At 35.1% G+C, this 21,077-nt stretch overlaps 1 protein-coding gene across 4 annotated transcripts in view; it reads right to left on the bottom strand.

Annotated features, from left to right (window-relative positions):
- PRPSAP2 (phosphoribosyl pyrophosphate synthetase associated protein 2) overlaps window positions 1-12,771 on the bottom strand; it is a 55,931-nt gene extending 43,160 nt beyond the window's left edge. Inside the window, exon 1 of one of the 4 annotated variants that reach the window (XM_012542670.3) lies at window positions 12,550-12,770. The gene's annotated coding sequence lies outside the window, so the exon portion shown is untranslated. Of the gene's footprint in view, window positions 1-3,303; window positions 3,411-10,512; window positions 10,565-12,522 lie in introns of those variants that run through there. The other 3 variants (XM_031937624.1, XM_031937630.1, XM_031937635.1) reach the window with 3 other exon arrangements.
- Window positions 12,772-21,077: the final 8,306 nt, after the last annotated feature.

Here is a 21,077-nt window from a genome sequence, read left to right on the forward strand (position 1 = left end):
AAACACAAGCAGGACATTACTTCAAATTTCAAGGACAACTAAATTTATTATGCACTTATAAAAAAGGAAGTTGTACATAATGGACTCATATTTTTCATAAATAAAACTTCCTGTTCTATATTTTATCTAGAGATATTCTTTTTTAGTGTTCATTAAATTCAAAATAAAACAATAAATTATGGTCAATAAAGGGCATTTGAAGAAAAGACAAATTTAATGAAGATTAATCCCAAAGAATTGATAAATTCAAGAATAAATCACAGCTATATTAGGTAATTTCTATGTAGAAAATGATAATAATGAAGTACAAATCCAAACTTTTGGATGCAACTACACTATTCGTTAGGGGAAAATGTATAGTTTTAAAAACTATTCAATGAAATAAAAAATACTGACCAAAGCAATGGAAAAATCTAGTAAAAGCTACATATAAAAAAACAAACAACTAAACATAAAAATGGCAGTTTAATATTAGAACCAGATTTGTTTTTTTTTAAACAAACTATTAACCAACTTGTTTAAAAAAGGGAGGAAAATCACATTGCCGATATCTAAAAAGTTAAAAACCTTCAATAAATAAAGGAAATATTAGAAATTATTTTGTCCAATTATGGGTAAACAAATTTGATTAATTTAAATGAAATGGAAGAATATTTATAAAAAATATAAAATGTACCTTGATTTTCTTGTGCAATATGATTAATGTGGAAATATGTCTATAAAATTGCACATATTGAACACATACTGAATTACTTGCTGTCTAGGGGAGGGGGAAGGTGGGAACAGAGGGAGACAAATTTGGAACACAAAGTTTTGCGAGGGTGAATGCTGAAGAACCAGCTTTGCATCTATTTTGAAAAATAAAAATCTACTATGATTAAAAAAAAAATAGGTATAGACCAATATCTCACCCCACATACCAAGCAAGATAAAGTAAAAAATGGGCATATGATTTAGACATAAATAGTAATATAATAAGTACATTAGGAGAGGGTAGAACAGAAAAATTTACCTATCAGATCTAGGAACAAGAGCTTAAACAAAGACAGAAAGGATCACAGAAAGTACAATGAATAATTCTGATTACATGAAATTAAAAAGATTTTAATTTCACAATACACAAACAAAACCAATGCAATCAAAAGTAGAAGAAAAGCAAGAAACGGAATTTAAAAAAAAATTTTAAATAGTATTTATTTTTTTCAAATGCATGCAAAGATAGTTATCAACATTTACTTTTGCAAAACTTTGTCTCCCCCTCTTCAAGACAATACAATATTGGTTAAATATATGCAATTCTTCTAAACATATTTCCACATTTATCATACTGCATGAGATCAGAAAGGAAAAATAACAAGAAAGGAAAAAAACAACAATAAGCCAACAAACAACAAAGGTGAAAACACTATGTTTATTGTTCTACATTGTTCTCTTTCTCTAGATGGCTTTCCCCATCCCAAATCAATTGAATAGCCTTGATTGACTTCATTGTTGAAAAAAGCCAACTCCACGAGTTGATCATTACATAATCTTGTTACTCTGTACAATGTTCTCCTAGTTGTGCTCACTTCATTTAGCATCAATTCATGCAAGTGTTTCCAAGTTTTTCTGAAATCAGCCTGCTGATCGTTTCTTATGGAACAATAATATTTAATATTCCCTTTTATTCATTTACCATAACTTATTCAGCCAGATGAAGAAACAGAATCTGGAGGTAGCCCTGGAAACACCACGAGCAAGTCTCCATTCTCTATGTGCTGCCAGTACTCCCAAAATGCTACTTTTCCCCATTTCCCTGCTCTAGAAGCCACCATGGCTCCCTACTGATGACCAGATCAAGACCAATTTTTTTTGTTTGTACTAGATCTTCTAGCTTTAAATCTAGGACTATCGATTTGACTGCTGGACAGCAATAGGACCCCCAAGCTGGAAAATTATCTTTTCTAAACTGGGACTGCTATAATGAGTTCAGAACAGCAGAGTCCCCAGCCTCCTTCCAATATCAGAGATCTATAGCTCATGACACTATGTAGTCTGAACCCCTTATTTTATAAATGAGGAAACTGAGTCTCTGGGGAGTTGAAGATTTGTCCATGGTGTCCCAGACTGAGAATACTGACAGAACACTTTGGCAAAAGGCTCCAGGGAGCATCCTATGCCAGGGACTTACAGTGTGTCCAAAGTGGGCAGTGGCACTTTTTGTGCCTGTTTTATGTCCCTTGTGGGCACTGAGTCAAATTTATAAAAACACAAGCAATTCCCCAATCTACACATGGTTAAAGGACATTAAATAGTAGTTTTCAGAAAAAATAAATCAAGTAAATCAATATTTATGATAAAATACTCTCAATCACTATTGATTAGAAAAATGCAAATTAAAACTCTGAGGTACCACCATTTGAAAACTGACTCATTGCATTGTTGGTAGAGTTGTGAACTACTCAACCATTTGTAGAGAATAATTTAGAACTATGCCCAAAGGGCTATAAAAATATGCATATTCTTTAATTTCCCCATCAACTACTATTAGGCTTGTATCCCAAACAGAAAAAACAACAACAAAAAAAAGACTTATATATGCTTACATAACAGCTCTTTTTGTGATGGAAAAAAAAAAAAAAGAAATAGAGAGGATGCCATTAACTGGAAATTGTTGAACAAACTGTGGCAAATGATAGCAATAGAATACTATTGTGGTATAAGAAATGATTAACAGATTACAGAAAAACCAGAAAGACTTATATGAATTGATATAAAATTAAGTGAACAGAATCAGGAAAATACTATACACAATAATAGCAGTCTTGTAATAACTATCAAATAAATGGAAGCGAGGCAAGATGAAAGCAGCTAGGTGGTTCCATGGATAGAGTGCTGGCTGTGGAGTTTGGAAGACATCCTCCAGAGTTCAAATCTAGCCTCACACATCTAATCTACAAGCTGTGTGACCCTGAACAAATCACTTATCTCTCGCAAATGAATTGTCTAGTGTTCCTTTTTGCTTTTACACTGCGTTATTCACATTTAATTATACTCTTTTAATTTTACTTTTAAAAATCCTCTTGGATTTTCCATTTGTAACAAGACCATATTAATTCTAAAAATATAATTGTGTTGACCCACATAGAAAATCATGTTTTCAGTGACTTGAAAATAAATTATACAGTATTTCCTAAATAATTACTCAAAACAAAAAACAGATTCAATTACTAACTTATTGGGAAAAATACATATTGTATTCTTGTAATTTGCTATGATCATCTTATAATCATTACTATTATATAACATAAATATTTTATAAACCTGAAAATTGTCAAAGAAATTTCAAGCTTCTATCAGTTTTTAATAAGTCTGAAATGGTTGGTGTTCAGAAAGTGTTCCCATTCTGATTCAGAACTGACCATGTCAAAAGGTCAGAAGAGTCACAAACAGTATTCAGTACTCTAGATTCTTGAACTCTCCAGTGTGATGAACACTGTTTGGCTTATTATGTATACTGAAATAACAAATGCTACTTCAAGCAACACTCTGCTTCCTTCCTTATTTAATAATACATTTATTTTTAATATCGCCTTTGTGTATAACTTTCACCACTGCTACTTTTAAATGATGAACTGATAATTCGGCTAAATTAAATTTTGTTGTTTATTTTATATTGTTTATTTTGCTTAGCTATGATAGCAAGACTCAGAAAAAGAATTGTGGACATTGTGATATACTTTTCTTAGAGATTATAAGATAACAGTATTTTTGGGATCTTTGAAGGAATCATGGATATCATCTAGTTCAATACAAAAGAGGAATTAAGTTTCCCAGGGAGATGAAGTGACATTACCAGGGTCACACAGCTGGTAAGGAGTAGAACTAAAACTATAATTGGAGTTATTCAAATTGTAAACTCTTTGAGGAAAAGAAATAGTTTTCATCTCTTATTTCTAGCATCCATTGTAATCTGCATAGAGGAATTGCTTTAATAAGTCTAGTCAGATTGAACTAAAACCTCAGAGGTGAAAGCTGCTTTGGTGAGAGAGAGAGAGAGGTCTGAGAGAAAATAGGAGTTTAATATTAGAACTGGATTTCTGGTTTTTTTTAAACAAACTATTAACCAACTTGTTTTAAAAAGGGAGGAAAATCACATTGCCGATATCTAAAAAGTTAAAAACCTACAATAAATAAAGGAAATATTAGAAATTATTTTGTCCAATTATGGGTAAACAAATGTGATTAATTTAAATGAAATGGAAGAATATTTATAAAAAATATAAAATGTACCTTGATTTTCTTGTGCAATATGATTAATGTGGAAATATGTCTGCTTTAATAAGTCTAGTCAGATTGAACTAAAACCTCAGAGGTGAAAGCTGCTTTGGTGAGAGAGAGAGAGGTCTGAGAGAAAATAGGAGTTTAATATTAGAACTGGATTTCTGGTTTTTTTTAAACAAACTATTAACCAACTTGTTTTAAAAAGGGAGGAAAATCACATTGCCGATATCTAAAAAGTTAAAAACCTACAATAAATAAAGGAAATATTAGAAATTATTTTGTCCAATTATGGGTAAACAAATGTGATTAATTTAAATGAAATGGAAGAATATTTATAAAAAATATAAAATGTACCTTGATTTTCTTGTGCAATATGATTAATGTGGAAATATGTCTGCTTTAATAAGTCTAGTCAGATTGAACTAAAACCTCAGAGGTGAAAGCTGCTTTGGTGAGAGAGAGAGAGAGAAGAGGAGAGGAGAGGAGAGGAGAGGAGAGGAGAGAGAAAAGAGAGAGAGAGAGAGAGAGAGAGAGAGAGAGCGAGAGAGAGAAAGAAGAGAAGAGAGAAGAAGAAAGAAGAGAGAAAAGAGAGAGATTATTTTGTACTTAATAGAAAGTACTCATCCTTTTCCTTAAGACAGGAAAACTCCCAAAATAAGCACTATCTTATGTTACCACAGTGTATATAGGAAACACTTGATTTTTCTTGAAATCAGCATAATGACTAATTTTCTTTCTACAGGTCTCATTTTGAAACGTCCCAAGATAATTCAATTATCCAAAACTCTGGCTTGTATTTTTAAAAAAGTTAATTCCTGCTTGTTTAAGGGAAAGCTTCAAGTAGATGTTGGGTGAGTATGGAGAATAAGCTCAGGAGATGTCAATAATAACAGAAGCATATCCTCATCAGCTAACACAAGCAATATTCATGGAAATAAACATTCTTGATTCACTAAGACAGGGGGTCCTCAAACTTTTTAAATAGGGGGCCAGTTCACTGTCCCTCAGACTGTTGGAAGGCCAGACTATAGTAAAAACAAAAACTTTTCTTTTGTGGGCCTTTAAATAAAGAAACTTCATAGTCCTGGGTGAGGGGGATAATCGTCCTCAGTTGCCTGTGGGCCATACTTTCGGGACCCCTGTGATATTTCCCTCAAGTAGAAATCCTTTTCTCTCAAACCCTGAAATACAATAATGAGTTTATATTAAAAGTTTCTCCATGATTATGTAACTTCTATTCATTTAGAATTAAGAAGAGAGAAGTTGTAAGAGGTGATCAGTGTGGTAAAAACAGCATGGAAAAATCTACATGAACTAATGCAAAGTGAAGGAGTGTTTTTATTGTATATATATTGTTTTCTTCAATGTAAATGGAAAAAGTAACACCTACAATAAATAAAATAAAAAGTTTTTAATCTCCTGATCACAACTTTTTTTTTTTTTTGGGGGGGGAAGAGTATTGTTTTTTAGTAATAGGGAAATTTGAAAGTGAAAAGGGTTTAGGAAAAAAGGTGAGTTCAGTTTTGGACATGATGAATTTAAAATATCTATAGTTTTATCTGTTTTGAGATGTCCAGAAGGCAACTGGAGATGGGAAAATAAAGTTTTGGAGAGAAGTTATAGCTGGATAAGTTGATATGAGATTCTGTAAGCAGCTGGTAATTGAAACCAAAGGAACTGATGAGATCACCAAGTGAAACAGAGAGGATACAGAGAACCCTAGGGGATATTCTTTAGCCACTTCATCATGATTCTTCTTGTTTATAAACACCTTAAAAAAAATCTGTACAAAATAGATTCATATGCAGTTTTCTTTTTTCCTGTTCTGTTCTTTATATTCATATTCATTGATGTTTTCTAAATTCTTAATAATAAATTCTTTTAGGATCTAATGCTAGGTGACTAAACTCAATGAGCACACATTTACAAAGTACTAACTATACAATATGTGCCATACATTGTGATAAACAATAAATTAGAGGTAAAAGTTAAAGTCTCTATGGTTGAAAGAATACAAATTCTAACAGAAAATATACTTATATAATTGTGTCCTTTACATCATTAAAGTCATTATGTAAATAGTTCTCCTGATTCTATTTATATAATTATAATGTGTACAAAATGAATACAGGGCAGCTCTTCTCTCTCAGTATTCTCTCAGTAACTTCATCAATTCTTATAAGTTTAATAATCCTCTCAGATCACTCACTGATCTATATATCTATGTCCATTGTCTATAGGACCTTCAATTCCTCTTTACCAATAGTCTCCTGGAAATTTCAAACTGAATATCCCAGAGCCACCTTAAACTCTGTATGTGCAGTGATGATCAACTATGATCAGCAATACAGTGACACAAGACAAGTCCAAGAGACGTAGAATGGAAATTGCCATCTGCTTCCAAAAAAAGAATATGGAGTCTGAATGAAGATTAAAGCATATTATTTTGATTTTTTTTGTTATGTTTTATTTTCTTCCCCCTGGTTTTTCCCTTTTGTTATGATTTTTCTTTCCCAACATGATTAATACGGAAATATGTTTAAAAATGATTTTATATATATACATACATATATACATATATATATATACATATAAACCTCCATCAGATTGCTTGCTGTCTTGGATAGAGGGAAGTAACGGAAGAAAAATTTTTTAAAATGAATGCTAAAAACTCTTTATTTAAAAAAAACAAACAAAACTCATATCCAATACAGAACTTATTAACTAAACCCACCCTCTTCTAAACTTCCTTATTTTTGTCAATGACACTATCATTCTTTTAAATCTTTCAAGTTTATTGCCACTCATAAGTGGGATTTGAACCTCCATCCTCTTTACTCCAGAGCCAAGTGGGGGGGGGAGAGGGGGAACAAGTCCAGAACAAAAGAAGTAAGAACTAGAGATTATGTGAATTGAGAAAAATGTGAGATGCTATGGATGCAAAACGGACAATTGGTAGGTTATGGAAATAACATCACTCTCCTTTACACATTCTATGCTCCAGACAAACTGGTCTACAGTCTCATAGGTCAATCCCTTATAACTTTGATAACCCTCCTTTCTCTATAGACGACCTACCTCCTATTCCCACCTTCAATCTTTTCTTACAGTTATGATCTCTCCCTAAATTACATTAATTTCCGCCAGGCTCAAACTCCCCCTCCCCCCAAAAAAAACCCAAATCTTTATTTAATCCTACCATCCCCCTCAAATTATTATCCCTTTCATAAACTATTTAAAAAGCTATTTGTATTCTTTGATCTTATTTAGTTCCCACTCAATTTCTTTTAATCAGACTTCTGACCCTATCATGCAAATGAAACTGTTTTCTACAAACCAATAATTGCTGAATTTAATGACTTTCTCTTTCTTTATCCTTCTTGACCTCTTCACAGCATTTAACATTGCTGATCATTTTCTTCTTAGATATTTTCTTTTCTCTGAATTTTAGTAATAGAATGTGGCTTGGTAGTAGGCCTTCTCTTCTCACTGGTTAGTTCTTCATTTCTTCTACAGCCAACATCCACATTCCATCCCCTAGAGTGGTTGCACCCCAAGATTCTGTTACTTCTTCTTTACAGCATTCTGGTAATCTCAACAGTTTGTCAGGATTCATTTATCATCTTTCTGCAGATGACTTACCTATATATCCATTCTATATCCAGTCCCTCTCCAACATCAAGTTTCATACTAAATTGCCTTTTGAAATCTTCAAACTGAATTGTCCAACAGGCATCTCAAATTCAACATGTAACACAACCAAAATAGAACTCAGTCCTCTCCTACTTGCACTCCCAGCATCCCCTTGAAACTATATGTCTGTTTCTGTAATGGATACCACTATCCTTGCTCATGGCTTAGACTTGGAAGGGCAAGTCATTTAATTCTACCCTCTCAATTTACAGATGAAGAAACTGAGACCCAAAGAGGTTAAGTTATTTGCCCAAGGTGACACAGATGGTAAGAGTCAGAGGTGAAATGTGAATTCAGATCCTCAGATACCAAATCCAATACTTATTTTTCATTGTATCTATTTTCCATTATACTCACACAGTCACTAGTAGGTCAGATCCTCATCATCCCTAAACTGGACTATTCCATTAGCTTTCTAACTGATTTCCTTACATTGTCTACTACCTCTTCAATCCATCCTCCAGATAGTTGCCAGTAAATTCCTAAGCACAAGTGTCACCATATCACTCTCTCTATTCAAAAAGTTATAGTGGTTGCCTTACTGCTTTTAGACTAAAAGACAAACTTCTCTGTTAAGCATTTAAAACTCTTCATGTTCTTGATCCAGTCTTATCATTCCAGTATTGTTATATAATACATTCTTTAACTGTCTGTTCCAGTCAAACTACCTACTTCATATACAACATTCCATCTCCTATCTGCCATGTGTAGAATGCATTTTCTCCACACCTCAGGCTCTACCTCTTAGAATTCCTAGCTCATAATATACTTATATACTGTTAGTAAAGTTGCAAATTGGCCCAACCATTCTGGAAAGGAAATTATGAATTAAATTTTTTAAAAGGTCACTATAATGCTCACAGACAGACTCTAACCCAGCGATCCCACTGCTAGGCAAACACTCAATGGTCAATGAAAGAAAAGTCTCTCAGATATTAAAAATAGTCATAGTTGGTCCTTAATTCTTAGTTCCCAAGGACTGTGTCACTTTTTTGCGGTAGCAAAGTGCTGGAAAAAAATTCTGAATATCAATGAGAAAATAACTAAACAAATCGATATACAAAGATGTAATACAATACTATCTGGGTAAAAACCATCAAGATATAGTAAGAGTTCAAAATGCTTCAGAAAGACAAACTGATGGAGAATGAAGCAGAACCAAGAAAATTATACAAGATTCTAGCATTTCTAAATAGACCGTAAAACAAAACTAAACACTTTTAAATTATATAGATGTAAAGTATTACACAAATAGTTAATTTTGCTTAAGTGCTCTGATGTCTTTCTTTTTAAATCTATATTATTATAAGGGCCAGGTCATAAACCAGGAGATCAATTATAAAATAAGTACAACACTATAAAGAAAAATAATTGAAAGACTTAAGAACATTGATCAACAAAATGACCCATTACTACACCCAAAGAATAATGATGAATCATGCTTCTCACCCTTTGAAAGAGAGGCACTGGACTAGGAGGAAATTCATTTTCAGACATAGCAATGGCTGCATTTGTTTTGAGTATTTTAATATTACACTGGGAGGGACTTATTTGTGTGGGGAAGAGGGAAGAGGAATTTGTTAGAGAATGAGAGAGAGAAAAGATGGAAAAGAGCATCAATGATTAATCATTAAAAAAATAAGTAGAAGAGGCACATTTAGCAGAACAGTATGGGAATTACATTAAATATGAATTATTTCCCCCTTCTAAAACTTGTACATAATATAAAAAACAATATATAAAACAAAGGTTCAATTTCACATTTATTTCTCTTTCGTTATTCTTTGTATATTGCCATGTTTATTCTTGTTTATATTTGCCAACTTCACAATAAAAAATTTAAGAGATGTAACTCATAGGAGAATGGTCATATTCTGAAATGTGACATTAAAAAAACAAAAACAGAAAACAAAAGGCATCAATAAAAAAGTAAAAGGGAAAAAATAGTCACTAGCTCCAATAAATGCTCAGCTTAAATGCCTACTACTTCTCCAACTGCTAATGTCCCTTCAGATTACTTTCAATTTTGTTTGTATATATTTTGTATTTACTTTTATGTGTAAAGTTGTTTCTCTGATGCAATGTAAATTGTATCATTTACATTCACAGTAACAATTTCTTATTTTTTTGTCTCTATTCTCTGGAGCCTGATACAGTGCTTGGAAAAAAGTAAGCAGATACTTAATAAATTTTCTAACTACCATATAAAAACCTAACAAAATTATTTAAAAGTAATTTGAGAGTAAAAAATTTCTAGAATCAAAACATAGCAAAGTACTGTGAAAAAATGCTGGATTTGAATTGGTTTGAATAATATTGTCCCACTATCTACTGTATGACAAAAATGGCACAACTCTTTAACACAGAAGATAGCATTTGTTTGCTATATACAATAATTATTACCGTTATGATTATCAAACTTTCCCTCCAAAGTCCTATTATAATTGGGTTTTCAAAGGCTATGTTATTGAAGAACAATCTATGGCAATTTCTACCTTGTTGGAAAGGCTTCAAACATGCTAAAGATAAGATTATGAATGCTGTCTAAGTACTTACTTTAGTTAAGTATGAGCAGCTTATTTCCAGCAAGTCGGCCAGTTGGTGAATTCTTTAGCCATAACAATTATTATCATGAATCCCACACAAAAGATGCAAGGGAATGGCATTGAGGAAAATAAAAACATCTTTCTTCAAATTAACATTAACATGACACTACTAGTAAGGCCCAAGAATTAAAAGTGGAACCGTTTTTGGTTGTTTTCAATCCTTAACTTCCCTAGCTAATTCACTAATATGAATTAATCAGTATAAATAACAATGCTTCTGAGCGCTAATGTAGAAGCCATGACTAAACTTAAAAAAAAAAAAAAGTTACAGTACACCTTAATAGCAACTTTAGTCAGTCTGGTTCCTAAATCCATTGCCATTCTATCCACTGCACCACTTAGCAATCTATCTAGAAAGTTACTGGGGTCCAAAGTCAAACCTAAAAACAATATTGGAGGGAATGAACAAGGGTGAAATGGTAATCAGGACTCAGGGAGCATCTCTCAAGACTTTACATTGTCAAGTTATTACCTAGCACTGGGGTTCTGTGAATTATTATTTTTTAAAATATAGTTAGAATAGAGTTTCAAAGCAGGTAGGCTGCTCAGTCCATAGAGCACTGGACTTGAAGTCAGAAGACCTGGCTTTAAATTTGGGCTCAGACATTTCTTTAGCTGGGTGACTCTAGATTTGTCATATCTAGAAAGTAACTGGGGTCCAAAGTCAAACCTAAAAACAATATTGGAGGGAATCAACAAGGGTGAAATGGTAATCAGGACTCAGGGAGCATCTCTCAAGACTTTATATTGTCAAGTTATTACCTAGCACTGGGGTTCTGTGAAAAAATTTTTTTTAAAAAAATATAGTTAGAAAAGAGTTTCAAAGCAGGTAGGCTGCTCAGTCCATAGAGCACTGGACTTGAAGTCAGAAGACCTGGCTTTAAATTTGGGCTCAGACATTTCTTTAGCTGGGTGACTCTAGATCTGTTATATCTATAAAGTAACTGGGGTCCAAAGTCAAACCTAAAAACAATATTGGAGGGAATCAACAAGGGTGAAATGGTAATCAGGACTCAGGGAGCATCTCTCAAGACTTTACGTTGTCAAGTTATTACCTAGCACTGGGGTTCTGTGAAAAAAAAATTTTTTTAAAAATATAGTTAGAATAGAGTTTCAAAGCAGGTAGGCTGCTCAGTCCATAGAGCACTGGACTTGAAGTCAGAAGACCTGGCTTCAAATTTGGGCTCAGACATTTCTTTAGCTGGGTGACTCTAGATTTGTCAAAAAAGCGTTCACATGAGTAAAAATAGGGATAATAACAGTACCTACCCCCCAGTATGGTGGTGAAGTTCAAATGAGATAAATTGTGTTAAATGTTTTTTAAACCTTGCATAGCCTTTGCAATACAATTTCATTTAAAATCACTGTTTGAAGAAGGGGATCTTTACGAAACTGCCAAAAGGGTAAATAACATTAAAAAGGTAAAAATTCTGGACCTAGAACCTTCTAATCCACCAACCAACATGTATTTATTTACTAAGAACTCCCTTCCTGCCAGCAGGGCACACAAAATACAAAAGTGAATCAAATCTCCTGCTCCCCTAGGGTTTATCTCGGGAGAAAATCGGCCCCAATTCCAAGATAAAGGTGTATCGCCCCAAGAGCAAGGAGGGGGGTGTGTGCTCCCACTCATCCCGCCCCCAGGGAAAGTGTTGAATGAGTCATACAAATACTAGCCATTACGGTTCTGGATGCAGGGGGCGGGGCGCCCCTGCCTTGGGGACCCTTATTCATATTCTATAGGAATTGGAGGGCCCCCGTCTCTTCTTTTCTAGTAAATCAATACCCCCCCTCCATCTTTCCTGATCAACGAGCCTCTTTCCCTCCCCCCCCCAATTCTCTTCCTCTTCTCACTTCTAGTGAATGAAGAATCCCGAGCAGCCTCGGCCCCGTCCCCTCCCGGGAGATGGAGGGGGGGGTAGTAAGTCAAGGATGGGGAGGGAGTGCCCCGGACCCGCACCTGTCCCGGACCCCGGCCACCAGTCACCTGTCCGCCGGGCCGCTCCTCCTCGTGCTGCCTTCGCCGGTCCGAGCCCCCGGCCGCCCCCCGAACCGGCCCCGCTGCCAGCAGCTGCAGCCGCCGGTCGCCCCTGGAGCCGCCGCCACGCAAACGAGAAAGCGCCGGGTCCCCAGTTGGCGACTCTAGCAGCAAAATGGCGGCTCGGAGTGTGTGAGTGGCGCCGGCTCAGCTCCGGGAGACCCAGGGGCGGGGCCAGGGCGCTAGGAAACCCCGCCCCTAGCGCCGGCGGGAGGCTGTCGCGAGGCTGACCGCGAGGCCAGCTCGTGGCTGGAGGAGGGTACTCGGAAAGGGGAAGGGGAGGGGCGCCGAGGGGGCGTGTCTAGGAGGGAACCTGAAGGGGGGGGGGGGAGGCACAAGGGAGAGACTGAGTGGAGGAAGAGTGGGGAGAGAAATGAAGGAGAGCAAAGAACTACTGGAGGAAAGAGTGACTCCGAAAAAGAGGAGAATGGAGAACGAAGATCGGGGAGTAGAAGGGAGATAGAAAGTTTCATAGCAAAAGCAAAGGGAAGGAATGAGCAGCAGGGATGCTGAGAGTTGAGGTGGGAGGAGTTTAGGGGGAGTTTTGGGCTTGGGTTGAATAATACTTGAGCTTAGTACAGCTACCTTGAACTACTGAAAAAGAGCAAAACACCGCCTGGAAATGCAAATTGGTCAAAGTGTACACAAAGTGCACCAGGCTGTGGATAAATTTCAGATGTCTCTGAATTTGTGTGGGGGGAGAGTCTCATAATAATAATAAATAATAATTAATTTAATTATTTAAATTACTAAATTAAATATAAAATAATTTATTTTAATAATATTAATAAATAAATAAATAATTATAATATATAATAATAATAAAAAAGGAAACTCATAATGATCACAAAAAGCTTCTCTAGCTATATCAAAAACAGACTAATTCTTTTCAATGACCTCTCAATAAAATGTAGCATTTCCTAAGATTGGTTTTTTTTTTTTTTTAATCCTGAGAAAGAATCCGTAATTTCCCCTAAACTGCCAAAGGGGTCCATGACAAAAAGGTCAAGAATGCATAATTTACCCTTGGAGTTATGATGAATTTCCTCCCCCCCCCAAAAAAAAAAAAATAAAACAAAGAAAGTAGAAGAGATTTGTATTATACAAGTCCTTCATGGAACAAGTGTAATGTGATTTTGGGGTCCCCTGACCTTGGGGCTTCCAAGGAGTCCTTGGTCTTTTGATTTTGGAATCTACCTCAGGAAACTGAGCATCCCTAGTCTATCAGAAGATCACCCTTAATTTATATGGAGATTACTTCCTAGACTTACCCTCCAGGTATAGAATTAACATATCTATGACTGAAAGCAGTCCCTTGGCTAGGATATGGGTTCAAGCCTGCAAATTCTTTTGAGACACTTCTCATCATGGGTCTGGAACTTTTGGGATCCCTCCTTCTCAACCTCAACGGAACTACAAAGGAAGCAATGGGTAGAGCAAGCTTTGTAGAGCAGGCCACAAACTGCATTTTGCTTGATTTGGACTTTGTTGATTCTGATAGTGTTATGCCACAGTTCTCTTTAACTGTTCTGACTTGGTTTCCCCTGAACTAGTTTCCTTTGTCTCAGTTTCCTTAGCTGTTCTGTTAAATCCCCTTAGTCGTAAAACCCACTCTAGTCCATTAAGACTGGGGACCGTTTACTCTAAAGTTATATATTGCCAGCAAGATAAACAAGAGAGCAGAACTCCTGACCCTCCCCTGTCCTCAAGAATTTACAATATCCCTCTAAAATGTTCCAAGATACCTCACTGACATCTTTATCTCTGGGTATTCAGACATCCTGTCTCTGGGCTTTTAGGAGTTATGGTCTCCCCCAAACCTGACAGAAGCCTTCCCACCTTTTTTACCTTCTTTATCTAAAGAATATTTAAGGTCCTGAGATACACCCATTCTTGGCTGCTTCATTCTTTGAGATGACAGCCCTGGGACCAACATGGATTCCTTGGTCCCAGTATATCTTTATCTCTATCTGACTGGATAATTTGAGACGAGAGTCCTGTCCAGTCAATTCTACTCTCCAATTAATAAACTATTGAAAACTCTCTAATCTCTCTCCTGCCTCAGTTTCTCCGGCATTACAATAGCATTAACATATGGAATATTCTTTGGCTGGAAGAAGTAAAATGGTAGTAAAAGTCTTAAATTAGATGATGGTGATAAACGTTTGTAGCCGAGAGGAGAGCTGAGGTAATCCTGCATTATGGTTTTCAAAGCAGCTTCTGTGGTCCACACGTTTAGGCTGTTTGGATTTCTACCTCTTTTCTTCTCCTCTGTTTCAGCCTGGGCACTTCTTCCTGATTTGGTTTTCATGGCATAGTGGAATAAAACAAAATAGCACTAAGACCAAGAGTCTTTCCTGGAGTTCAACACTATGATAGATAGATAGATAGATAGATAGATAGATAGATAAATAGATAGATAGATGATAGATAGATAGATAGATAGATAGATAGATAATGCAGAGACTTTCCCCTCCACATAAAAACTCAGGACATTTGAAAAATTTTAAATAGGGAACGTTTTAAAACAGTACTAAAAGAAAAAGCAGAAAACAAACAAATACTGAAAGTGACTTCTATTCAAATCTTGCTCTCTATTTGGAATGCTTTTTACTGGTAAATATATCTTTTTCTACTCCTTGAGAGTAAAGGTAATTCTGTTTTGTTTTTTGTTTTTCACCTTTCACCAAGATTATACAATTATCATAGCTAATAGTAACAGAGGCCGGAACACAAATGGAATCTAATAGCCAGAATACTAGGTTTAGAATCAGAGGATCTGTGTTCAAATTCTGTTTTGCTTCTTGTTTTCTTGGTAACGTTGGGCAAGTCGATTAATCTTTGGACCTGTTTCTTCCCTGTTTTGGCAGTTAGATTAGTGATTCTTTCTATAAGGTATGTAAGTGTGAATTTCAAAAGTTGAGCAGCTAAATTTTGTTCTCCACATATGCACTTTAAAAATCATAAATTAGAAATTATATTTTGATCTCTACGACCAATTCAGCTCCTTCTGAGTTTATAGTTCATGTTATGAACTGTCTGAGCAGAAATAAAATTAATTAACCTCCATCGGACAAAAAGTAACTTCCTCTACTGGGAGCTCTGGTGAGGTAAAGAAAGAGGAGGTGGTGGAAGAAAAGGAAAATCAAAATAATCCCAAAATTTGGTCTGGAGGCCCAACTACTAGTAATCTTTATTGCAAACTAAAATGTTTACTGTGCCTCAATTCTTCTCAGCAAAGAATACTATACTCTAAACAAACAAACAAACAAACAAAAAATAAGAACCACTAAACTAGATGAAAGCAAGTGCTTTCCATCTCCAAACCTTGAAAATGAGGGGTTTGGAATAGGGTTAGGGTTATGCGTCTCTGAGGTCTCTTCAATCTAGACATCTATGATCCTCTGAATATTAATTCACATTAAATCACATATTTTTATTTTATTTTATTTTTTTTTATTTAATAGCCTTTTATTTACAGGATATATACATGGGTAACTTTACAGCATTAACAATTGCCAAACCTCTTGTTCCAATTTTTCACCTCTTACACCCCCCACCCCCTCCCCTAGATGGCAGGATGACCAGTAGATGTTAAATATATTAAAATATAACTTAGATACACAATAAGTACACATGACCAAAACATTATTTTGCTGTACAAAAAGAGTCAGACTCTGAATTATTGTACAATTAGCTTGTGAAGGAAATCAAAAATGCATGTGTGCATACATTAAATCACATATTAATGTGATTTCTGAACCACCATTTCTTGGATGACAAGAGAGGCATTACAGGAATTTAAGAGATCACATATTTTGGTTTTAATAAAAAGGTTGATAATAGTGCCTACAAACTACATACCAGTGTATTTGTCCAGGAAAAATTCTAGATTGGATTATTAAAGAGATTGTTAGTGAACCTCTAAAAAAGGAAATTCATAATGATCACAAAAAGCTTCTCTAGCTATATCAAAAACAGACTAAGTGTTTAATTTCTTTTGACAGTTACTAAACTAGTAGATTAAGGGAATACAGTAGATATATTTAACCAAGATTTTAAAATTGTTTCTATAGAAAAGATGAAAATATGTGGATCAAATGAAAGTATGGTTAGATGGATTAAAAAAATGTTGAATGGCCAGATTAAAAGTAATCACTAATAGTTTGATGTCAACTTGGAAGTACACCTGGAATTGTATACCATGGAGTACTTGCAGAGATGGTCTTACAGGATTTACCATGGAGTAGATTGAGTTTCCTTAGACAAATCTGGAGAAATGTGCTGACTCTAACAGATTTGTTAACTTGTTAACTGACTTTTTGATGATTCAGCAATTCAGGGTGATTCCCTTAGTTTCCTCACCTTCTGAAAGCTGAAATGGAGGTAGAATTTATCAAAGCTGGACTTGGTTACTAAGTCCACTTTATGGATTTTGAAAGGATCAATAAACTTAAAAACTCTATTCTCTGGCTGAATAAGTTATAGTATATTAAAGTAATGGAATATTATTGTTCTATAAAAAATGAACAGGCTAATTTTATTTTATTTTTTGGGAGGGGAAGAATACAGGCTTTTTATTTTTTTTTCAAGACAATTTATAGCATTTTATTTTTTTTTAAATAGCTTTTTATTTACAAGTTATATGCATAGGTAATTTTACAGCATTGACAATTGCCAAACCTTTTGTTCCAATTTTTCCCCTCCTTCCCCCCCCCCCCCCATGGCACGTTGACCAACACATGTTAAATATGTTAAAGTATAAATTAAATACAAAATCAGTATACATGTCCAAACAGTTATTTTGCTGTACAAAAAGAATCGGACTCTGAAATAGTGTACAATTAGCCTGTGAAGGAAATCAAAAATGCAGGCGGATAAAATATAGGTTCTTAGTCATCTCCCAGAGTTCTTTTGCTGGGTGTAGCTGGTTCAATTCATTACTGTTCCACTGGATGGCCAGGTCCATCAGAATTGATCATCATATAGTATTGTTGTTGAAGTCTATAATGATCTGGTCCTGCTCATTTCACTCAGCATCAGTTCATGTAAGTCTCTCCAGGCCTTTCTGAAATCATCTGAACAGGTTAATTTTAGAAAATCTGGGAAAGATTTACATGAATTGATGCTGAGTGAAGCAAACAGGATCAGAGAACATTGTACACAGCAACAAGATTGTGTGATGATCAACTATGATAGACTTGGTTTCTTCTCAGCAATTCAGTTATCCAAGGCAATTCCAATAAACTTTGGATAGAAGACATCATCTATATCCAGAAAGAGAGCTATGGAGACTGAATATGGATCAATACATACTATTTTCATTTTTTTCCCTTTGAGTTTTTTTTCTTCTTCTTGGTTTTTTCTTTTTCTTCTGATTTTTCTCTTTCAACATGACTCATATGGAAATATGTAAAAAAAAATGAATGTATAAAATAAAAAACCCATAAAATAAAATTTTAAAACTATCCATTCTCTGTCTCTTCCTTCAACTCTCTAGATGGCATTATTTAACTCGGAGATTTCCCTTATGATCTGGCTTCTACCTCAGCATCCTGTCTGCTTATTCCCTTGTGTCAACTAGATCAGGGAACTCAACTAGACAAGTTTGCTTGCTTCTGGACTAGCCCTTCTGCTTTATGCTTCTTTGCCTGATCACAGGTGACCAAGCAGCAACCTCAAAATAAACATATTTAGCCTTAGAGTCAGGCTTATAAATATGCAAGTTTAGAAGATCTGAGTCCCTCAATAAGTACTAACTTCACTCTAGTGCTTCTTGGAGGAGATGGCTTTGGATAATAAGAAAAGCCTAGATTGTCCTAGCCTGGTTTGAGTCTCGTGTTCAGGGAACAGCATAAAGACCAGTGCCATTCGATGACATTAGATGGAGGAGACTAAGGTGTAAGGGTGATGGGGTGCAGCTTCTAGGGGAGACATAGTAATAACCCTAACATCTGGCCTTGGGAGATCAATAATCCTAAGGTTCCTTGGCCTCCGGCATGCTGTAGTTTCAAAAATATTGCTGGTTGTCAGATAACAATCTGTTGGTCTATGATAAAGTTTCTAAGATAATAATGAGCATAGCAGACCATTCCTCAAATCCTCCTGTAAGTCATAAAATTAGCATATCAGTAATATGAAGCACCTGGTCTAACTTTTTCATATAAATGGAACTCCTGCTAAATTCTTTTGGAACTTAGCCCTCTTCAATTGGAGTTACAATGATAATAAACTATGCTCCTTGACTTAAAAGATGGGTCTGAATCTACAAATTCTTTTGAGAAACCTTACAACACTGGTCTGAAACCCTAACCTTTTTAGGATCTTCTTTGAACCCCAACAATAAAACTGAAATGGTAGGAAGTGGACATATTACAAAAGACTTTAAAAGCCAGAAGATTTTTGTTTTTCATTTGATCCTGGAAGCAAATCACTGGAGTTTTTGAGTAGAGAGTGGAGAAGACATGGTCAAATCTGTGTTTTAAGAAGACCAACTTGACAGTTAAATGGAGGATGGACTAGAAAGGTGACACTTGAAGCAGGGAGACCAAATAGTAAGCTATTGAAATAATCCAAGTGTGAGATGATAGGCCCTTATCACATATTGCTAGACATATAAAGAATCGTTTCACTTTTAACATTCTTCCTGAAAAATAAACCAGAACAAAAAAATGAAATTGCAACTAAATGGAAGGATCACTCACAGATACATCTTAGAAAAACAAAGAAGGCATTCTATTTTATTCTAGAGGCAATGGGAAACTATTTCATGTGTAGCTACATATTACTCTAGCCTTCACTACTTGAAGATCAAGTATGTTACATTTTACTCCTCCTGCAGGGTTCTGTAATACCTTTAAGGAGGTAACCAGTCTGTCATTGACTTCAACCTCCACTGATAGTGTTCTCTCTGTTTTAGGGGGTTGTTTGAAACCCAATTCCATTTAACCACTTAACAGTTGGATTAACTTTTACAAAGGAATATTTATTTCAAAGATATAACAATAACAAACATAAAACACTGCTAGGAGACTTCATTCCCATTTGTATCACTTCAGTCTCTGGGAAGAGGAAAAGTTTTGGGTTTAGAGCTTAACTCAGTTTTTTATATAGCACAATCCCATTAAATTCCACATCCAGAGTCCTCTTTGGTCATGAGTACCAGATACCATGTTTTTTCAAGACTTCCTTGTTGTGCAAATACTGTTTGTGTGTTTGTTGTGCAAAGACTGTTTGTGGTCACAGTATGGCCCTTGTTGTGGCTCAGGAGCAGAGATAGTATGAAAATATTCTCACACATACTTTTCATACAATAGTATGAAAAACTTGAAGCCTAAAGCATCCTCCCACTCCTTCTTACCAATATACCTTGAGATTAGAGCCTGACTATAATAATAAACCACTAAAAATAATAATAAGTAAGCAAAGGAAGAAGAATTAACCATAGAAAGTGACTATGAGGATAGAGAATAACTGGTTTCCATTTGGTACTGGCTAAGAAACAGAGTAGTAAGAAATAGAGTAGTCAATTAGTGGAATGGGTTAGGTTCACAGGACAAAATAGTCAATAACTATAGCAATCTAGTGTTTGACAAACCCAAAGGCCCCAGCTTTGGGGAGAAGAACTCACTATTTGACAAAAACTGCTAGGAAAATTAGAATTTAGTATGACAGAAATTAGGCATTGACCCATACCTAACATCACATACCAAGATAAGGTTTGAATGGGTTCATGATTTAGACATAAAGAGTGGTATTATAAGTAAATTAGAAGAACATAGGATAGTTTACCTCTCAGATCTGTGAAGAAGAAAGGAATTTTTGAAGAAAGAAGAACTATGTTCATTATTGAACATCAAATAGATAATTTTTATTATATTAAGTTAAAAAGGTTTTGTACAAACAAAACTAATGCAGATAAGATTAGAAGGGAAAAAATAAATTGGAAAAACATTTTTACATTTAAAGGTTCTGATAAAGGCCTCATTTCTAAAATATAGGCATAATTGACTCAAATTTATAAGAATTCAAGCCATTCTCTAAAGGGACCCTACTGGCTGTAACTTCATCCAACCTAGAATCTTGCCTTCAAGATTGTTATGGCTTGAATTCATGTTTAGGGACTCTACAATCTACACTTAGAACAGACAAAGATAACCAAAATAGAATAACTCCAGGCCTGTTTCTTGGTGCCATAGAGACTATCTGAACCACTCAACTCAGTTCATGATGCCTATGTTGCTGGACATTTCCTTTTCCTCTCCTTCCTTCTCCCCTTTCCCCCCTAGATGTCATAGGAAAGAGAGAACAAGTGCTAGTTTGTCTCAATCAGGTCATTTTATATGATCAAGTAGGATTTATACCAGGAATGCAGGGCTGGTTCAGTATTAGGAAAACTATCAATATAATTGGCTATGTTAATAACCAAATTAACAAAAACCATATGATCATCTCAATAGATGCAGAAAAAGCATTTG

Source organism: Sarcophilus harrisii, chromosome 1 (genome assembly GCF_902635505.1).
Source record: "Sarcophilus harrisii chromosome 1, mSarHar1.11, whole genome shotgun sequence".
NCBI classification, from domain to species: Eukaryota; Metazoa; Chordata; class Mammalia; order Dasyuromorphia; family Dasyuridae; genus Sarcophilus; species Sarcophilus harrisii.